This window comes from Cyprinus carpio, chromosome B19 (assembly GCF_018340385.1).
Source record: "Cyprinus carpio isolate SPL01 chromosome B19, ASM1834038v1, whole genome shotgun sequence".
In the NCBI taxonomy this organism is placed as follows: Eukaryota; Metazoa; Chordata; class Actinopteri; order Cypriniformes; family Cyprinidae; genus Cyprinus; species Cyprinus carpio.
The window spans coordinates 360,917-367,994 of NC_056615.1; the positions used below are offsets into that span (position 1 = coordinate 360,917).

Sequence of the window (7,078 nt, forward strand, 5' to 3'; positions counted from 1 at the left end):
CCGATTGCTTTGGGCCGGGCCTAGTCAAAGATGCATTAGTGAAGTCCCGTCTCTTCACCCACACAAATGCACACAGGTCCGGAAGATACCGTCCCATTTCTTGTTAGGAAACCTGTGGAACTCGGTGTCCTGACACGCTGGAGTTAGTGCATCCTCCACAAACACAATAATTTACCATGACGATGATAAACTGAAATAAAAATAACTACATGTATGGTGCGTTCAAGTCATGTCGGATACATCGTATTTACGAGTTAAACGCACATGAACGCCACCACAAATTCGTAATTACGAGTGGAAAACTCTGAATTTTCTTTAAGCTCTGAGTTGAGGAGCGTCTCGCTGCAGCCTGTGGTGGACATCCAACCCGGCCCACATCCAAGTGTGAAGTCACAGACCACGCCCATGTCAAAATACGTCACATTCTCAATCATTTTGAAACAGGAAGAAGCATCGATAAGAAGATAAAAAAGAAGCTGTTGTTTGCCGTGTCGGTAAGTAAAAAAAAATATCTTTGGTCTTTACCAAATGTTGACAACTTTAAGAACGTGTGTTCATGTGCATAAACAACAGTAAGTATTTTTTATTTCAACTTCACACAGGCACGTTATTGCTAGCAACAAATATACTTATATATATATATATATATATATATATGTGTGTGTGTGTGTGTGTGTGTGTGTTTGGGGGTGGGGGGTGAGATGAGAGTTTTTATGTTGGAGGGTCTATGTATCCACACATGTATGTATATATGTATGTATGTATTCGTGGCATGCATGCGTACACACACACACACACAAATACAATACATATATACATACATACATGTGTAGATAGATAGAGAGACAGGTAGATAGATAGATAGAAGGCACAAGTCTTACAACATAAAATCAATTATGAATCAATGTGCAATATTTTTTATACCCTTCCCCCCCCACACATAACACTCATCTCACCCACTCAGACACACACACTTTCATCCCTCTCACACATATGTACTTACCTGCCCCCCCCCACCACCACCACCACCACACACACACACACACACACACACACAAACACACACAAACACACACACACACAGAGACACACACACACACACACACACACACACACACACTCACATACATATAACCTCCTTTAATGATATACTCTGATCACAGTACCCCTGCACAGTAACTTGGTTGGGCAACCGCATCATTTCATTATGTCTTGCTGGATAACTCTGTGTATGTCACAAATTATCTTTGTATTCTTCTATGTTAACGAAAAGATAACATAATGTTTGTTTGTCATGTTTTACAGCATTCTACACATTTTCAGTCCAAGCCTGGTGCAGAGCAGTTCTCCCGGGTTAAGGGGTCCCTGCTGCAGTTTCACCAGTAAAGAAAATTACTTGTTACAGTTCACTTGAAGGACCACATAAGCCATGCAGTGGTGCATGGAGGTATGGTGAGAGCATTTCTTTAGATATTGATTGATTTTTGTGGTTTAAAATCATAAATATGTTTATGTAGAATGATGAGGTAAATAATTTTTAGTGGACACATATACCCCCAACACGTATGTATTCTGTATTTTTAACAGGAGCGCCAAGAGGACATAAAGTGGAAGTTTGTAAGGGACATTGGTCCAGCGTGGTACAGAGTCATCGTGGGTTATTCTGTGGGGAGGTGACAGGGCCTGCCGTTCTCCAGATGGACAGTAAAAATCAACAGAATGCCATAGTTGACTACCTTGAGGGAGAATCGGAGGATATATTGAAGCAAGGAATCTCTCTGTGTAGTCTATGTATGTATGTGTGTGTACTGCATGTCAAGAACTGTTTATCTGATCATTCAGCTGCTCAGACTTTATAATATTTGGAGCATACCTTTTGTTAAACACAACCAGTCAAAAGTTTTTGAACAGTGAGATTTTTTAATGTTTTTAAAGAAATATCTTCTGCTCATCAAGCCTGCATTTATTTAATCCGAAGTACAGCAAAAACAGTCCAATTTTAAAATATTTGTATAATATTTTGCTTTTGTAATATATTTTGCTATTTAAAATAACAATTTTCTATATTTCTAATAAAATGAAATATATTCCTGTGATTTCAAAGGTGACTTACTCCAGTCACATGATCCTTCATTCTAATATGCTGATTTGATGCTCAAAAAACATTTTATTTATTATTATGTTAATACACTGTAGACTGGAGTAATGATGAAGAAACTTCAGCTTTGATCACAGGAATAAACTGCATTTTAAAATACATTCAAATAGAAAGCAGTTCTTTTAAATTGTAAAAATATTTCACATTACTGTTTTTGCTGTGGTTTGGATCAAATAAATGCTGCCTTGGTGAGCAGAAGAGACTTTAAAAAATAATAAAAATCTTACTGTTCAAAAACTGGTGGTGTATATTATTATTATTATTTATTTATTTTATTTTTTTGTAAAATTGTACATGAAATTATTTGTATAAAATAATAAATATAAAAATACCCAATGAAACAATGGATGCCTCATTCATTCATCTTTAAGTATGTGGAGGACCTGGACATGTTTCATATCAAGTTGTGATGAACAAGGCCTGAAGGTCAATGTCATGTTACTTATATAATCTATCAATGCAATCTTTATTCAGCCTAAGTATGTGTAGCCTACTGCATATGGGGAACTGTTGATTCTATCATTCAAATGTTAACACTTTATGATAAGTGGAATAAATCTTTAGAAAATTAAATGACAATTATACAATACCAACTTTTACAATAATTTTGCATACTTTTACAATACCAAAATCTAATTGTCCCCTTTTAAATTTGATGCATTTCAATTTTGCCTTGGGTAGGTCAAAATCGTTTTTTAATAAATGTGAATTTATCTCATTACATAAATGAACAAGGTAAGGTTTAAAAGTTTTAATTGACATTAAGCCTACTTTAATCAACATGAGCGTTTTAGGAGCTGTTATGATGACAAAATCAGCTCCGTATATTAGACATATTAAATATATATTATATTTAAGTTGTGCCATTTTAGCCTAGACATCCTTTACAAAAATAAGAAAACGTGTATTAGTAAAACGAAGGACAATATTATTTTATTTAGATCCCATTAACTTCCATAAATTGCTTCAACATACTTCCGGGTTTCCAGGTACGGGGATGGGGAAATCACATGAGAAGACGTATTTGATATGGGCGTGGCTTTCGTTTACGTCACACTTGGACGAGGGCGGGGTTGTGTCGGGATGGGCGTGACTTCTGACGTCACACTTGGATGTGGGCGGGGTTGGATGTCCACCGCAGGCTGCAGCGAGCCCTACTTGTCTGAGTTTCGAAGTTGGGGGCGTGTCAGTGAGAGACATGACAGAATCAATAGGCTTGTTTGAGATGAGCAAAATCTGAACCGATCACCGGTGATCACCGCGAGATGCATGCCGGTTAGAAAAGTGTCCGAGTTACGTCCGCCTTGCTCTGATGTCATGCTGACGTGTGCCAAAAAACTCTCGCGACGGCGAGGCGGCTGTGTCGGATTGAGCAGATGAGCGCAGTGGCTCTCCACCGACTGTGCTGATCAAAACCATGATGGGAAACAACTGACTGACGACACAGCTTAAAGCTCATTGGTTCAGACAACTGTGATGCTGCGTTCTCTTCTAAAATATTTTATTTTTTATCTGATTTCATGTGATTATGTATTTAAATTATTCATGAATCTTCCCAAACACTATTACAGTGCGATATATGTGTGAGATATGTGATTGTTGTCATATTTCTATAAAAATCTAAAATACATGTTTGTATTAAAGTAAAAACGGATGATAAATACGTATTTCGTATGGAATTAAATAGCAAGCACTTTGAATGTCTTGTTCATCATATTTATTTTGATATAAAAGCAACAGAACTGAATTGTATTATGTTTATCAGCAGCACAGCACATGAGTGAGAATAACACGATATCCGCCTTTGATCTCGTAGGTATCTTTTCCACTTCGAGAGCTCAGAACTGTCCGTCTTTACTGCGTTTATTTCACTCCTCCCCTCACTGCAGCCGCCTACTCTCGCCTACATTTCAGGCGAGGCGAGGCGCATCTCAAACAAGCCTAATGAATCGATGAATGCAACGTCTGTTGTTGACGGTATTTTTTTTAGTTGAAATTGATAGACAAGTCAAGTCAAGTCAAGTCAAGTCTGCTTTATTGTCAATTCTTCCACATGTACAGTACATACATACAGAGAATCGAAATTGCGTTACTCTCAGACCCCCGGTGCATACAGATAACACGAACAGTAGAGCCTAAAAATCTAGATCAAATATAAAATATAAGATAAAACTATACAATAAGGGAATGTAAAAAAGACATAATAGAAAAAAATAAAATAAAAATAAGGTTAAATAAAAGCAGCGCAAGGCACATGGCAGATAGAGTGCAACCAGTGAACAAACAGTGCAGATAAAAAGATTTTTAGTGCATAAAAAAAATAGCTTATTCAGTCTGATTTAAAAGTGACAAAGTGACAAAGGACTCAAGAGCATTTATTTTATTAAACTGACTGATGAGGTGGTAGAATGATGTCAGTTCCATGGTGAATGAGTGAATGAGGTAGTGAGCAGACCACTGCTGCACAAAGTGACTGGTGCATGTCATCGTATGTTAGAGGGGGGGGGGGGGGGTGGAAGGACCTGGGGATGTGGGACCTGGGGGGGGGGGGGGGTTCATAGTTCAGTGGTGCCTGAGGCAGAAGAGGGACGGGGGGGCAAGTTCGGGAGCGAGTTCAGCTTCCTGACAGCCTGATGGATGAAGCTGTCCTTCAGTCTGCTGGTCCTGGCCTGGAGACTCCGCAGTCTCCTCCCTGATGGCAGCAGACTGAAGAAGCTGTGTGACGGGTGAGTGGGATCACCTGCAATGCAGAGGGCTTTGCGAGTGAGACGGGTTCCATAAATGTCCTGGAGGGAGGGGAGAGAGACACCAATGATCTTCTCAGCTGCTCTCACTATGCGTTGCAGAGTCTTCCGGCAGGACGCGTTGCAGGCGCCATACCACACAGTGATGCAGCTGGTCAGAATGCTCTCGATGGTGCCTCTGTAGAAGGTGTACATGATGGGGGGTGGGGCTCTGGCTCTAGAAGTAGAGACGCTGTTGTGATTTCTTGGCCAGTGCTGCAGTGTTGTCGGTCCAGGAGAGGTCCTCTGTGATGTGCACACCCAGGAACTTGGTGCTGCTCACTCTCTCCACAGTCGCACCGTTGATGGTCAGAGGAACATGCTGAGTGTGCGCTCTCCTGAAGTCTACAACAATCTCCTTCGTCTTCTCCACGTTCAGAGAGAGATTGTTGTCACTGCACCACCCGGCCAGGCGGCTCACCTCGCTCCTGTAGTTTGTCTCATCTCTGTTGCTAATGAGACCCACCACAGTCGTGTCATCCGCAAACTTAATAAAGAGGTTGGAGTTGTGTGAAGGTGTGCAGTCGTGGGTCAGCAGAGTGAAGAGGAGGGGGCTCAGCACACATCCTTGGGGGGCCCCAGTGTTCAGTGTGATGGTGCTGGATGTGTTGCTGCCGACACGTACTGCCTGAGGTCTTCCAGTCAGAAAGTCCAACAGCCAGTTGCACAGCGAAGTGTTGAGCCCCAGCTCGACCAGTTTGTGAATGAGCTGTTGAGGGATGATTGTGTTGAATGCTGAACTGAAGTCTATGAACAGCATTCTGACGTATGAGTCTTTTTTCTCTAGATGTGTGAGTGCTGAGTGGAGGGTAGTTGAGATGGCATCATCGGTCGACCGGTTGGACCGATATGCAAACTGGAATGGGTCCAGGGAGGGGGGGAGGGCAGACTTGATATGGTGCATGACTAGCCGTTCGAAGCACTTCATGAGGATGGGAGTAAGTGCAACAGGACGGTAGTCATTGAAGCAGGATGGAGATGGCTTCTTCGGGACTGGAATGATGGTGGTAGCTTTGAAGCATGTGGGAACAACAGCCTGACTAAGTGAGATGTTGAAAATGTCTGTGAAGACATCAGTGAGTTCTGCTGCACAGTCTCTCAGTACACGCCCAGGAATGTTGTCAGGACCCGGAGCTTTGCGTGCATTGATCCTGCTGAAGGATCTCCTCACGCTGTCCGGGGTCAGCATCATCACCTGGTCACTGGAAGGAGGTGGAGTCTTCTGTGCAGTGGAGCAGTTTTGTGCCTCAAAGCGAGCGAAGAAGGTGTTCAGCTCGTTCAGCAGAGAGATGTTGCTGTCACAGGTCCGCTGTGGGGGCTTGTAGTCCGTAATGGTCTGTATCCCCTGCCACAGGCTCCGAGTGTCTCTGCTGTCGCTGAAACGATGGGCTATCCTCCTGGAGTACTGTCTCTTAGCCTCTCTGATGCCGCGGGATAGGTTGGCCCTGGCTGTTCTCAGGCTCCCCTTGTCTCCAGCTCTGAAGGCAGCGTTCCGCGTCTCCAGGAGTCTGTAGACTTCCCCTGTCATCCACGGCTTCTGGTTGGCCCGGACAGTGATGGTTTTTGTGACTGTTACATCCTCAATACACTTGGTGATGTAGGCAGTGACTGTCTCCGAGTACTCCTGGAGGTCAGTGGTGTTACTGTAAGTGGCAGCCTGCTTAAACATATTCCAGTCAGTTGTATCAAAGCAGTCCTGAAGAGCGTCAGACGACCCTTCTGGCCACACTTGAATCTGTTTCTGAACTGGTTTAGCGACTTTAACGAGCGGTCTGTATGCAGGCATTAGCATGACAGTGATGTGGTCTGAGGGCACCGAGGTGGGGGAGGGGGAGGGCTTTGTAAGCTCCTCTCTGTGTGGTGTAAACAAAGTCTAAAATGTTGTTACCTCGTGTTGGAAAGTTAATGTGTTGGTGTATTTTTGGAAACACACTCTTTAAGTCAGCATGGTTGAAATCCCCAGCTATGATGAGAAAAGCATCGGGGTGTGCTGTCTGCTGCTCGCTGATGTGCTGGTACAGTTTATTTAGTGCATCGTTCCTGTTGCTGTTGCTGTTGTTCGGGGGAATGTAAACCGATACGAGCAGTATGGCAGTATATTCCCTCGGCAGATAGAACGGCCGGCACTTAATAATCA

General features: G+C 42.8%; 1 long non-coding RNA gene across 1 annotated transcript; it reads left to right on the forward strand.

Annotated features, from left to right (window-relative positions):
- The first annotated feature begins 465 nt into the window (after positions 1 to 465).
- On the forward strand, positions 466 to 1,621 carry LOC122140878. Its single transcript, XR_006157420.1, has 3 exons — positions 466 to 494; positions 1,306 to 1,447; positions 1,588 to 1,621. It is a non-coding gene; the product is annotated as an uncharacterized LOC122140878 (long non-coding RNA).
- Positions 1,622 to 7,078: the final 5,457 nt, after the last annotated feature.